Source organism: Ranitomeya variabilis, chromosome 1 (genome assembly GCF_051348905.1).
Source record: "Ranitomeya variabilis isolate aRanVar5 chromosome 1, aRanVar5.hap1, whole genome shotgun sequence".
In the NCBI taxonomy this organism is placed as follows: Eukaryota; Metazoa; Chordata; class Amphibia; order Anura; family Dendrobatidae; genus Ranitomeya; species Ranitomeya variabilis.
In genome coordinates, this window is record NC_135232.1 from 1,129,757,160 (window position 1) to 1,129,771,054 (window position 13,895).

The following is a 13,895-nucleotide window of genomic DNA, read 5'->3' on the forward strand; positions in this document are numbered from 1 at the left end:
AAAAACCCTCCTCTACTTTATCCTATGTAGTGTTTTTCCACAAATTAGCTGGAGACGGGTGGAAAGACACTAATAGGATTTTTTTGAATAAATTAGCAGCAGACTACACTACTTGGAAAAAAAAGAAAATTGATTTGGCGGTATGACGCAGTGAACAACCCTGAGCTGGAGACAACTAGGCTATAGCTGCTCACAGATTACAGGGCGAGCTGCAATCACACGGAGACCGTGCACACAGCCGTAAACGGCGCTGCAAGGCCCAAAAACCCTCCTCTACTTTATCCTATGTAGTGTTTTTCCACAAATTAGCTGGAGACGGGTGGAAAGACACTAATAGGATTTTTTTGAATAAATTAGCAGCAGACTACACTACTTGAAAAAAAAAAAAAAAAAAAAAGAGAACAGTACTGTATGAGGCAATGAACCACCCTCCCTGAACTGAATACAACCAGCTATGGATGGCCTATGTGGCTGCACTCAGACTAGAGAGTGGGCTGCACTCACACACACACACACACACAGACCTTGCAGATCGCTGTGAAAACAGCGCTACAAGGCAAAAGCAAGGTGATTAGTAGGTGAACACAGCGGTTGCTAAATTAGCCTTTGGAAAGCACAAAGAAGCAAATCGCTATCTCTAAACTGTCCCTCAGTCAGCAAACAGCGTCCTGTCACTAACTGAATTCACAGCAGAGTGATCGCAAAATGGCGCCAGCGACTTTTAAACTGCATCATGACATCATTTCAGCAGCCAATCACAGCCTTGCCAGTACTTTCATGCCCTCCATGCTAAACAGGATGTGCCCACACTTGGAATCATTCTCATTGGCTGAATTTCTGAATTTTGAATCTGGGAACTTCCGATTCCGGTATCCGATACGCGGCAAGTATCGGAATCCCGGTATCGGAATTCCGATACCGCAAGTATCGGCCGATACCCGATACTTGCGGTATCGGAATGCTCAACACTAGTCGTGAACTTATATAGCGCTGGGCAGCCAGCCTGATCCAGTAGTATTTCTAGTGAGTTACATATAAATAACATTGATGTATTGCAGAAATAAATACCTAAGCCATAGAGTGCATATACATAATACTGCTATAGCGTGCAAGCGAAAACCCCTGCTATAAAATGCATATAAAAACACTGATGCACCACACAAGGCACATAAAAACACTGTTGTACTATAAAAATAAATACTTCTGCTATACAGTGCATATAAATAACACTGCTGCACAGTACAAATAAACACTAGCTCTATAAAGGGCATATAAATAACACTGCTGTGCTTTATAAATAAATGCTGCCACTATACAGTGCATGCATAGCAAGTAACACTGCTGTGCTGTATAAATAAATACCTCTGCTAAATAGTGCATATTAATAACACAGATGCACAGTGCAAATCAACACATCTCCTATAAAAGGCATAAAAATATCACTGCTGTACTGTGCATATAGATTCCTCCACAATACAGTGCATATAACTAGCAATAATGTTCTGTGCAAATAAAAAATGATGCTACATAGTGAGTATAAATAACAATGCTGTACTGTACAAGTAATATTGCTTAACAGTGCGTATAAATGAAACTGCAAATAAATACCTGCATTATATAGTGTATAAAATAACTCTGCTGTAAATACGTCCTAGATATAGTGCAAATAAATAACACTGCTGTGCTGCAAAAATAAATACATCCGCTACCAAGTGCATATAAATAACACCACTGTGCTGTAAAAATAAATACATCCGCTACCCATTGCATATAAATAACACCACTGTGATGGAAAAATAAATGCATCTGCTACCCAGTGCATATAAATAACACCACTGTGATGGAAAAATAAATACATCCGCTACCCAGTGCATATACATAACACCGCTGTGCTGCAAATATAAATACATCCGCTACTCATTGCATATAAATAACACCACTGTGATGGAAAAATAAATGCATCCGCTATCCAGTGCATATAAATAACACAACTGTGATGGAAAAATAAATACACCCGCTACCCAGTGCATAAAAATAACACCACTGTGATGGAAAAATAAATACATCCGCTACCCAGTGCATATAAATAAGACCACTGTAATGGAAAAATAAATACATCCGCTACCCAGCGCATATAAATAAAACCACTGTGATGGAAAAATAAACACCCTGCTGTAAATATGTCCTAGATATAGTGCATACAAATAACACCGCTGTGCTGCAAAAGTAAATACATCCGCTACCCAGTGCATATAAATAACACCACTGTGATGGAAAAATAAATACATCCGGTACCCAAAGCATATAAATAATACCGCTGTGCTGCAAAAATAAATACATCTGCTACCCAGTGCATATGAATAACACCACTGTGATGGAAAAATAAATGCATCCTCTACCCAGTGCATATAAATAACACCACTGTGATGGAAAAATAAATACATCCGCTACCCAAAGCATATAAATAATACCGCTGTGCTGCAAAAATAAATACATCTGCTACCCAGTGCATATAAATAACACCACTGTGATGGAAAAATAAATGTATCTGCTACCTAGTGCATATAAATAACACCACTGTGATGGAAAAATAAATACATCCACTACCCAGTGCATATAAATAACACCACTGTGATGGAAAAATAAATACATCTGCTACCCAGCGCACATAAATAAAACCACTGTGATGGAAAAATAAATACATTTGCTACCCAGTGCATATAAATAACACCACTGTGATGGAAAAATAAATACATCAGCTACCCAGTGCATATAAATAACACCACTGTGGTGGAAAAAAAAAATACATCCGCTACCCAGTGCATATAAATAACACCACTGTGATGGAAAAATAAATACATCTGCTATCCAGTGCATATAAATAACACCACTGTGATGGAAAAATAAATGTATCTGCTACCCAGTGCATATAAATAACACCACTGTGATGGAAAAATAAATACATCCACTAGCCAGTGCATATAAATAACACCACTGTGATGGAAAAATAAATACATCTGCTACCCAGCGCATATAAATAAAACCACTGTGATGGAAAAATAAATACATCCGCTACCCAGTGCATATAAATAAAACCACTGGGATGGAAAAATAAATACATCCGCGACCCAGTGCATATAAATAAAACCACTGTGATGGAAAAATAAATACATCCGCTACCCAGTGCATTTAAATAACACCGCTGTAATGAAAAATAAATACATCCGCTACCCAGTGCATATAAATAACACCGCTGTAATGAAAAATAAATACATTCGCTACCCAGTGCATTTAAATAACACTGCTGTAATGAAAAATAAATATATCCGCTACCCAGTGCATATAAATAACACCGCTGTAATGAAAAATAAATACATTCGCTACCCAGTGCATTTAAATAACACCGCTGTAATGAAAAATAAATACATCCGCTACCCAGTGCATATAAATAACACCGCTGTAATGAAAAATAAATACATCCGCTACCCAGTGCATTTAAATAACACCACTGTGATGGAAAAATAAATACATCCGCTACCCAGTGCTTATAAATAACACCACTGTGATGGAAAAATAAATACATCCGCTACCCAGTGCATTTAAATAACACCGCTGTAATGAAAAATAAATACATCCGCTACCCAGTGTGTATAAATAACACCACTGTGATGGAAAAATAAATACATCCGCTAAACAGTGCTTATAAATAACACCACTGTAATGAAAAATAAATACATTCGCTACCCAGTGTGTATAAATAACACCACTGTGATGGAAAAATAAATACATCCGCTACCCAGTGCTTATAAATAACACCACTGTGATGGAAAAATAAATACATCCGCTAAACAGTGCTTATAAATAACACCACTGTAATGAAAAATAAATACATCCGCTACCCAGTGCATATAAATAACACCGCTGTAATGAAAAATAAATACATCCGCTACCCAGTGTGTATAAATAACACCACTGTGATGGAAAAATAAATACATCCGCTACCCAGTGCTTATAAATAACACCACTGTGATGGAAAAATAAATACATCCGCTACCCAGTGCATTTAAATAACACCGCTGTAATGAAAAATAAATACATCCGCTACCCAGTGTGTATAAATAACACCACTGTGATGGAAAAATAAATACATCCGCTGAACAGTGCTTATAAATAACACCACTGTAATGAAAAATAAATACATCCGCTACCCAGTGCATATAAATAACACCGCTGTAATGAAAAATAAATACATCCGCTACCCAGTGCATTTAAATAACACCGCTGTAATGAAAAATAAATACATCCGCTACCCAGTGCATTTAAATAACACCGCTGTAATGAAAAATAAATACATCCGCTACCCAGTGTGTATAAATAACACCACTGTGATGGAAAAATAAATACATCCGCTACCCAGTGCTTATAAATAACACCACTGTGATGGAAAAATAAATACATCCGCTACCCAGTGCATATAAATAACACCGCTGTAATGAAAAATAAATACATTCGCTACCCAGTGTGTATAAATAACACCGCTGTGATGCAAAAATATATACATCTGCTACCCAGTGCATATACAGGTCCTTCTCAAAAAATTAGCATATAGTGTTAAATTTCATTATTTACCATAATGTAATGATTACAATTAAACTTTCATATATTATAGATTCATTATCCACCAACTGAAATTTGTCAGGTCTTTTATTGTTTTAATACTGATGATTTTGGCATACAACTCCTGATAACCCAAAAAACCTGTCTCAATAAATTAGCATATTTCACCCGTCCAATCAAATAAAAGTGTTTTTTAATAACAAACAAAAAAACCATCAAATAATAATGTTCAGTTATGCACTCAATACTTGGTCGGGAATCCTTTGGCAGAAATGACTGCTTCAATGCGGCGTGGCATGGAGGCAATCAGCCTGTGACACTGCTGAGATGTTATGGAGGCCCAGGATGCTTCAATAGCGGCCTTAAGCTCATCCAGAGTGTTGGGTCTTGCGTCTCTCAACTTTCTCTTCACAATATCCCACAGATTCTCTATGGGGTTCAGGTCAGGAGAGTTGGCAGGCCAATTGAGCACAGTAATACCATGGTCAGTAAACCATTTACCAGTGGTTTTGGCACTGTGAGCAGGTGCCAGGTCGTGCTGAAAAATGAAATCTTCATCTCCATAAAGCATTTCAGCCGATGGAAGCATGAAGTGCTCCAAAATCTCCTGATAGCTAGCTGCATTGACCCTGCCCTTGATGAAACACAGTGGACCAACACCAGCAGCTGACATGGCACCCCACACCATCACTGACTGTGGGTACTTGACACTGGACTTCAGGCATTTTGGCATTTCCTTCTCCCCAGTCTTCCTCCAGACTCTGGCACCCTGATTTCCGAATGACATGCAAAATTTGCTTTCATCAGAAAAAAGTACTTGGGACCACTTAGCAACAGTCCAGTGCTGCTTCTCTGTAGCCCAGGTCAGGCGCTTCTGCCGCTGTTTATGGTTCAAAAGTGGCTTTACCTGGGGAATGCGGCACCTGTAGCCCATTTCCTGCACACGCCTGTGCACGGTGGCTCTGGATGTTTCCACACCAGACTCAGTCCACTGCTTCCTCAGGTTCCCCAAGGTCTGGAATCGGTCCTTCTCCACAATCTTCCTCAGGGTCCGGTCACCTCTTCTCGTTGTACAGCGTTTTCTGCCACATTGTTTCCTTCCAACAGACTTACCATTGAGGTGCCTTGATACAGCACTCTGGGAACAGCCTATTTGTTGAGAAATTTCTTTCTGGGTCTTACCCTCTTGCTTGAGGGTGTCAATGATGGCCTTCTTGACATCTGTCAGGTCGCTAGTCTTACCCATGATGGGGGTTTTGAGTAATGAACCAGGCAGGGAGTTTTTTAAAGCCTCAGGTATCTTTTGCATGTGTTTAGAGTTAATTAGTTGATTCAGAAGATTAGGGTAATAGGTCATTTAGAGAACCTTTTCTTGATATGCTAATTTATTGAGACAGGTTTTTTGGGTTATCAGGAGTTGTATGCCAAAATCATCAGTATTAAAACAATAAAAGACCTGACAAATTTCAGTTGGTGGATAATGAATCTATAATATATGAAAGTTTAATTGTAATCATTACATTATGGTAAATAATGACATTTAACACTATATGCTAATTTTTTGAGAAGGACCTGTAGATAACACCACTGTGGTGGAAAAATAAATACATCCGCTACCCAGCGCATATAAATAACACCACTATAATTGAAAAACAAATACATCCGCTACCCAGTGTGTATAAATAACACCACTGTGATGGAAAAATAAATACATCTGCTATACAGTTCATATAAATATCTCCACTATACTACTATACTGTAAAAATAAATTCCTTTTCTATACAATGTATATAATACTAATATAACAGTGTCACAGTTATCATTTTATCCCCTATCAATAGTAGCGCAACCCACTCCACTCCGGCCATTGTGAAACTATTATACCGCGCAGACTGTACCGTACCATAGGAATTTTTTACTGATGATCCTTATCCGGCTCACTAGCTCCCTCTTGTGGACGGTTTATAGCAGCGTTTTTTTATTTTTGTGGACTTTAACCCTGGATTCAGCCCTGGTCTTAGGAGCTGGATTGTGTGTTGGAGTCTGTGCTAGTCAGACTGCTGCTTCCTCTCTCCGCCATTCTTTACACTGCAGCGCTTCTTGCTCAGATTCGATAAAAAAACATTTCTTCCTTTTATCCAATCCAATATAGATCAGAAACAAGGAAAGGATTTAATCTCCAGCCTCGTCTATGAAATCGCGGTAAATTATTGGAGAAACAATCTCGCCGGTTTGTTGAAACAGCTGCAATTACCGCAAGTTATAAAAATAGACCTCGGTTCAGGCGGTGACTGTAAATTACCTTTACCAGATCGTATAAATATGGATTATGGTATAAACTAAGAATAAGAGGCTGAGCAACAAAAGCTGTAGAAAGTCAATGACATAAGTGGTGATAAAATGTAACCCCGACCTGAAAATCCTATTACATGAATGGTAAAGTTATAAAACAACCCCGGAATTCTATTTACACCATGCAGCGAAATTCTACAGTGCAATGCAGGCGGTGACCACTAGGTGACGCCTCCGAGCATCTACATGGCTTTGCCATATATTCATACACTATTCTCCCTCCCCACCTTTAGGGGGGTGATTTCTCAAGAATCCTAAATAGGACTTTACGCCTTACTTTAGGGCACTGGTAGACACGGAGATCACACACGTTTGGGCCCTGTTTTTTTTTTTTATGCATGTATTTTGCACTTGTAATAATTTTTATAATTGGGTTCCTATACAAATTTTGCACCATTTGGCTTTTACAGTGATTTTTTTTATCTCCTTGCACATTGTTGACTGCAGAATGAGCTAACTAAGAATCCGCCAGTGAGCTTCCCATCAGCTTTCATGTGGTCTTTGATCACACGTCAGCTACAAAGTGTTAAGTAAAAGATTGATAAAAAAAAAATGTTTTATACCCCCCCAACAGATGGATCTCACTGATGGATTCTTCGTTATCTCATTCTGCTGCCAGCATTTCACAGGGAAACAAAAGTCTTTAAAAGTTAAATTGAGCAAAACTGTTCAATGACGCCCCCCCCAAAAAAAAAAAAAAACACCAATGTTGCTGCAGAATGAGCTAACTGAGAATCCATCAGTCAGCTCACTGGGGCAGTCTGATGGGGAGAGTGTAACTCTTTTATCTGTCTCTGTATTAGCTCCTTTCTGCTGATTTATGACCACAGACCACATCAAAGCTGAATGTCTCTGGAAGCAAAAGGCCTGTAATAGCCAATTTGTAATGAAACCCAATTGCAAAAATTATTTTTAGTGTCAAATGCATAAATGTAAGTTTAAAAAAAAGATTTTCCTAAAAAGTGGACAACCCCTTTAAGGCTGCTTTCACACTAGGTTCAGGCACCCCCATTCAGTTGCTTCCTCTGGGTTTACAAAACGGGGTACGGGCATATGGGCTAATGGGGCCATAGACTATAATGGTGCCGACAGAGCGAATGTGTGCATGTTGTGCATCATTTTCGGCCTTGTAGACCTACTGGAGGCGAACCCTCAGGGGTAGTGGACTGTGTCTGTGGGTCGGCCTCCAGTAAGGCATATAAGCCTGAAAATGATGCATGACAAAGTACACTCTGTCAGCACCGTTATAGTCTATGGCCCGATTGGAGCATGTACGCCTGAACCCACTTTTGTGGGGGGCTTCAGCTGTAATCCCCGATGGGACCAACGAACGGGTGCTAGAACTCAGTATGGAGGCGTCCTGAGGCTGCCCAGAGGCAACGACAAACTGTCCTCGGTGGGAGGTGTATCATCTGGATCCTCTGTATAATCTGGATCTGGGTCTCCTGTATTGTTTGGGTCTACTGTATCATCTGGGTCTCCTGTATCATCTGGGTCTCCTGTATCATCTGGGTCTCCTGTATCGTCTGGGTCTCCTGTATCATCTGGGTCTCCTGTATCATCTGGGTCTCCTGTATCATCTGGATCCTCTGTATTGTCTGGGTCTCCTGTATTGTTTGGGTCTACTGTATCATCTGGGTCTCCTGTATCATCTGGGTCTCCTGTATCGTCTGGATCCTCTGTATTGTCTGGGTCTCCTGTATCATCTGGGTCTCCTGTATCATCTGGATCCTCTGTATCATCTGGGTCTCCTGTATCATCTGGGTCTCCTGTATCGTCTGGGTCTCCTGTATCGTCTGGATCCTCTGTATCATCTGGGTCTCCTGTATCGTCTGGGTCTCCTGTATCGTCTGGATCCTCTGTATCATCTGGGTCTCCTGTATCGTCTGGGTCTCCTGTATCGTCTGGATCCTCTGTATTGTCTGGGTCTCCTGTATCATCTGGGTCTCCTGTATCATCTGGATCCTCTGTATCATCTGGGTCTCCTGTATCATCTGGATCCTCTGTATTGTCTGGGTCTCCTGTATCATCTGGGTCTCCTGTATCATCTGGATCCTCTGTATCATCTGGTTCTCCTGTATTGTCTGGATCCTCTGTATCATCTGGGTCTCCTGTATCATCTGGGTCTCCTGTATCGTCTGGATCCTCTGTATCATCTGGGTCTCCTGTATCATCTGGGTGTCCTGTATCATCTGGATCCTCAGTATTTTCTGGGTCTCCTGTATCATCTGGGTCTCCTGTATTGTTTGGGTCTACTGTATCATCTGGGTCTCCTGTATCGTCTGGGTCTCCTGTATCATCTGGATCCTCTGTATTGTCTGGGTCTCCTGTATCATCTGGGTCTCCTGTATCATCTGAATCCTCTGTATCATCTGGGTCTCCTGTATCGTCTGGATCCTCTGTATTGTCTGGGTCTCCTGTATCATCTGGGTCTCCTGTATCATCTGGGTCTCCTGTATCATCTGGATCCTCTGTATCATCTGGGTCTCCTGTATTGTCTGGATCCTCTGTATCATCTGGGTCTCCTGTATCATCTGGGTGTCCTGTATCGTCTGGATCCTCTGTATTGTCTGGGTCTCCTGTATTGTTTGGGTCTACTGTATCATCTGGGTCTCCTGTATCATCTGGGTGTCCTGTATCATCTGGGTCTCCTGTATCATCTGGATCCTCTGAATCATCTGGGTCTCCTGTATTGTCTGGATCCTCTGTATCATCTGGGTCTCCTGTATCATCTGGGTGTCCTGTATCATCTGGGTCTCCTGTATCATCTGGATCCTCTGTATCATCTGGGTCTCCTGTATCATCTGGATCCTCTGTATCATCTGGGTCTTCTGTATCGTCTGGGTCTCCTGTATTGTCTGGATCCTCTGTATCATATGGGTCTCCTGTATCGTCTAGGTTCCCTGTATCGTCTAGATCTCCTGTATCATCTGTGTCCCCTATATTGTCTGGGTCCACTGTATAGTCTAGGTCTCCTGTTTTATCTGTGTCCTCTGTATCATCTCAGTCCTCTGTATCTTCTGGGTCTCCTGTATCGTCTGGGTCCCCTGTATCGTCTGGGTCCTCTGTATTGTCTGGGTCTCCTTTATAATCTGGGTTTCCTTTATCATATGGCTCTCCTGTATTGTCTGGGTCCTCTGTAAGATCTTGGTCTACTGTATCATCTGGATCCTCTGTATTGTCTGGGTCTCCTGTATCATCTGGGTCCTCTGTATCATCTGGCTCCCCCGTATAGTCTGGGTCTCCTGTATCATCTGGGTCCTCTGTATCATCTGGGTCCCATGTATCGTCTTGGTCCTCTGTATTGTCTGGGTCTCCTTTATTGTTTGGGTTTCCTTTATCATCTGGGTCCTTTGTATTGTCTGGGTCTTTTGCATCGTCTGTGTCTCCTATATCTTCTGGGTCCCCTGTATCATCTTGGTCCCCTGTATCATCTAGGTCTCCTGTATCGTCTTCTTCCTCTGTGTTGTCTGGGCTTCTGTATCTTCTGAGTCTGCTGTATCATCTGTATCATCCCAGCTACACTCCAGTGATGCCCATGAGCTGCTTTGAGTACCACCATGCTGTGAACACGGTTCCTTCCCCTCATCCTTCTAAGCTGTCCCCTAACTATTGGTACAAGAACCCACCCTCTGAGCCATGTGTGGACGACTGACCTGATAAAGGTGTGACTGGTCCCTGTTCCTCCTCCTCTTCCTGTGATTGGGCCAGAATTACCCAGAGCCTTAGAACTTATTGATTGGCTGTGCTACAGCCTTTCAACAAGCTTAATTAGGCTGGTGAACCTGAACAGTAATACGGACTTCCGTTTTGAAGTCCATGTTCGGGGTTCGGTACCAGACACTAGCTATCCGGTACAAACCCCGAATTTTACCATTGAGGTTCATTCATCCCTACTCATGGAATTAACTTTCTAAAACACATTAATCTGTTTTTCTTTCATGGTTTGTAGACTTACATGTTTTCTTAGCTGTGGATGTCTCAGATTAGTTCAGGTGCTCTGAGTTAATGTGACAATTAGTGGAATGGTTCCAGTCTGTGAGCAACAAGAAACATTAGAGAGTTTTCGGAATAGGCATGACTTTCTTTGTAAAGTTTTGGTCTCTAGCTGTGAATGTCAACAAAGAAGTAATGAACCTGAAACCTGTTTACAAACAAAAACTTTATCGTTACATTGTTTTTAGCATTGGTTGTCAGTCATGGTCTAGAAATGAATATATTCCATTGTTTCCAAGAGGTATCTGACAGTGGCTTACTCTGGTCTCTTCATGGCAACGCTTGGCCAACCCAAGCATTCGTGTGCATGAGGGAGTCAGGACCGACATCTGATGGCTAAATCTGTATTCAGCGAAAAGCTATCTATAGTGTTTGGTGCCTTCACCCATAGAGTATGGAACGAGTCTTCCTGCCATATTCGTAAGGAGTGTGTAAATCTCAACCAAGGGGTGAAGTTTCCTTATGGAGAGTGACATGCCACATCTAACAGGCCAGTATGAGGAGACTTAATCGCCTTGCATGCTCCTCTGGGAAATAAAATGTGCCTCTTCAGAGAGGAAGAGGACTTAAACTTTAGTGCCACCTGTTGGAAGTAGCAATCCTACAAGTCAATAACGACCCTTTAACGAGCCTTGAAATATGACTTAGGACTTTGCACTGATGAGTGGCATTTGCTCGAAACATCGTATCTACAAATTGAGATTCTGATTTTGTTTTTATCCAAAATCATATTGCAAGGTTCAATAAAGTCGATATTTGTTATGATCTGGTGGCCTAGGAGCAGCATGGACGAGCTCTGGAGTAGGTGGCCTCTATACTGACCGCAGACCCTGAACTTAACACCGCAACTATAAGTAGCCGTGGGATGTTCCTGTCACTCCCTCGACACCTCGTCACAGCCGGAGGACTAATTACCCCTAAAGAAAGAAACAGGAAAACTATCTTGCCTCAGAGAAAATCCCCAAAGGAAAGACAGCCCCCCACAAATATTGACTGTGAGAGGAGAGGGAAATTACAAACGCAGACTGAAAACAGAATTTAGCAAAGGAGGCCACGCTACCTAGAAAGAAAGGACAGGACAGAGTACTGTGCGGTCAGTATTAAATAACTACAAAAATCCACCACAGAGAATACAAAAATCTCCACACCTAACTAAAGGCATGGAGGGTAACGCTGCGACTCCAGAGCTTCCAACTTGGCTGAATAAATCCTTACACAGACAAAGCTGGACAAGAAAAAACATATTCACTGAACTACAAAGTCCACCGCATGTGGCCTGCAAAAACAAAGCCAGGACTTATCTTTGATGATTTGGAAAATCCAGCAGGAGAAACCAAGCAGAGATGTGAATCCTCCAGAAAAACAATGGACAACTGGCACTCACTAAAGGGTGAAGCCAGACTAAATAGCCCCGTCCAAAGTGGAAGCACCTGATGACTGCTGTGAAGGACAAACAGCAGCACTACCACTTACAGCCACCGGAGGGAGCCCAAGAGCAGAACCCACAACAGAATTCACAACAGATATTGACTTCTTGACTTGTAGAATTGCTGCTTCCAATAGGTGGCGCTAAAGACCTAGTTCTCCTCGTCTCTGTAGAAACAATTTGTATATTTAAGTATCAACCAGAATTAGAAAGTGGCTCAGTATTTCGTGACTTCATTTTTGGTAATTTCTGAGTTCACACTAGTATTGGCTAATATGTACATTTTTAGGTTCTATTTTGGAAAATCGTCAAGTGATTGAAAATCCACTTCAGCTCCTCAAATATTATTAAAATGAGATAAAGGACTATTACAAAAGCATCTCCATATGTCTCCATATTATTGGCTTTTCTTGCTAAAATACCAACCAGATTCATCATTTGTGGATGGTAATTAACCCCAGGCTTGTTTCTTTCTATAACTTGTGCAGTAAACCTCAGGAGACCAATTATAAAATTATCAAATGATAGAATTTGTGTCCCTTGATACCATTTATAACTGTGCTTCCTGGTAATGGAGCTATCGCTGTCCCCTTGCGATCTCATTCCCAGACGGTCAGTTTCAACACTCTGATATGTTTTATTTGGGTTTTATGTCACGATATATAAATGAAGATTGCACGCACTATAGACAGCTTTACTTTTGTACGTTGCAAATTTGGAAATCATTCTTAATGTAATGGCATTTTATTTTATTGTTGTTGAGATGAGTGAATATATTAATATTCAATTCAGATCACGATTGCGGAATTTGCAATTTTTGCAGATTTAATTGCTGAATATCGCCGAACGCCATACACAGCTCAAAAGCCGATGTTTCCCACGCTATGTGACAGCAAGAGAAGCACCGGCATGTCGCTTCTGATCGGCGGTAACATTACTGCCGGTTGATCGTTACCACCGACAGTGTCCTGCAGGGTCACGCTGTTAGATGTCAGTGTGAGCCCATAGAGATGCGGTGACCCTTGGTAAAAAGCTTACCGCAGATCAGCAGGCACCAGCTGATGAGATACTACTTCTCCTACCATCCTACGTCTGCTGTGACAGATAACAGTGACAGCAGGTGCCACTGATGGGAAAAGTAGTCTCTCGTCAGCTGGCGCCTTTGCACAACTTAAAAAAAACACTACTGTCTGTCAGAGCGCTGCAGGGTCATGCTGTAAGATGTCAGCGTGACCTCTCGGAGATACTGTGACCTGCAGTGGTCACCCGAGGTAAAAAGCTTAAAACACGTTAGCAGGCACTGGATGATTTACTCCTCCCATCTGGCTATATCTGCTGTCACTGATAACAGTGATAGCAGGAGCCGCTGATGGGAGAAGTAGTCGGCGTATGTGCTCCAAGTTAAAAAACAAACATGTAAATTAATTAAATACATATTCAAATAAAAATAAACACATTATACTCACCTAACACCAAGTCCCCGATGCCTGTCTCCTATAAAAAA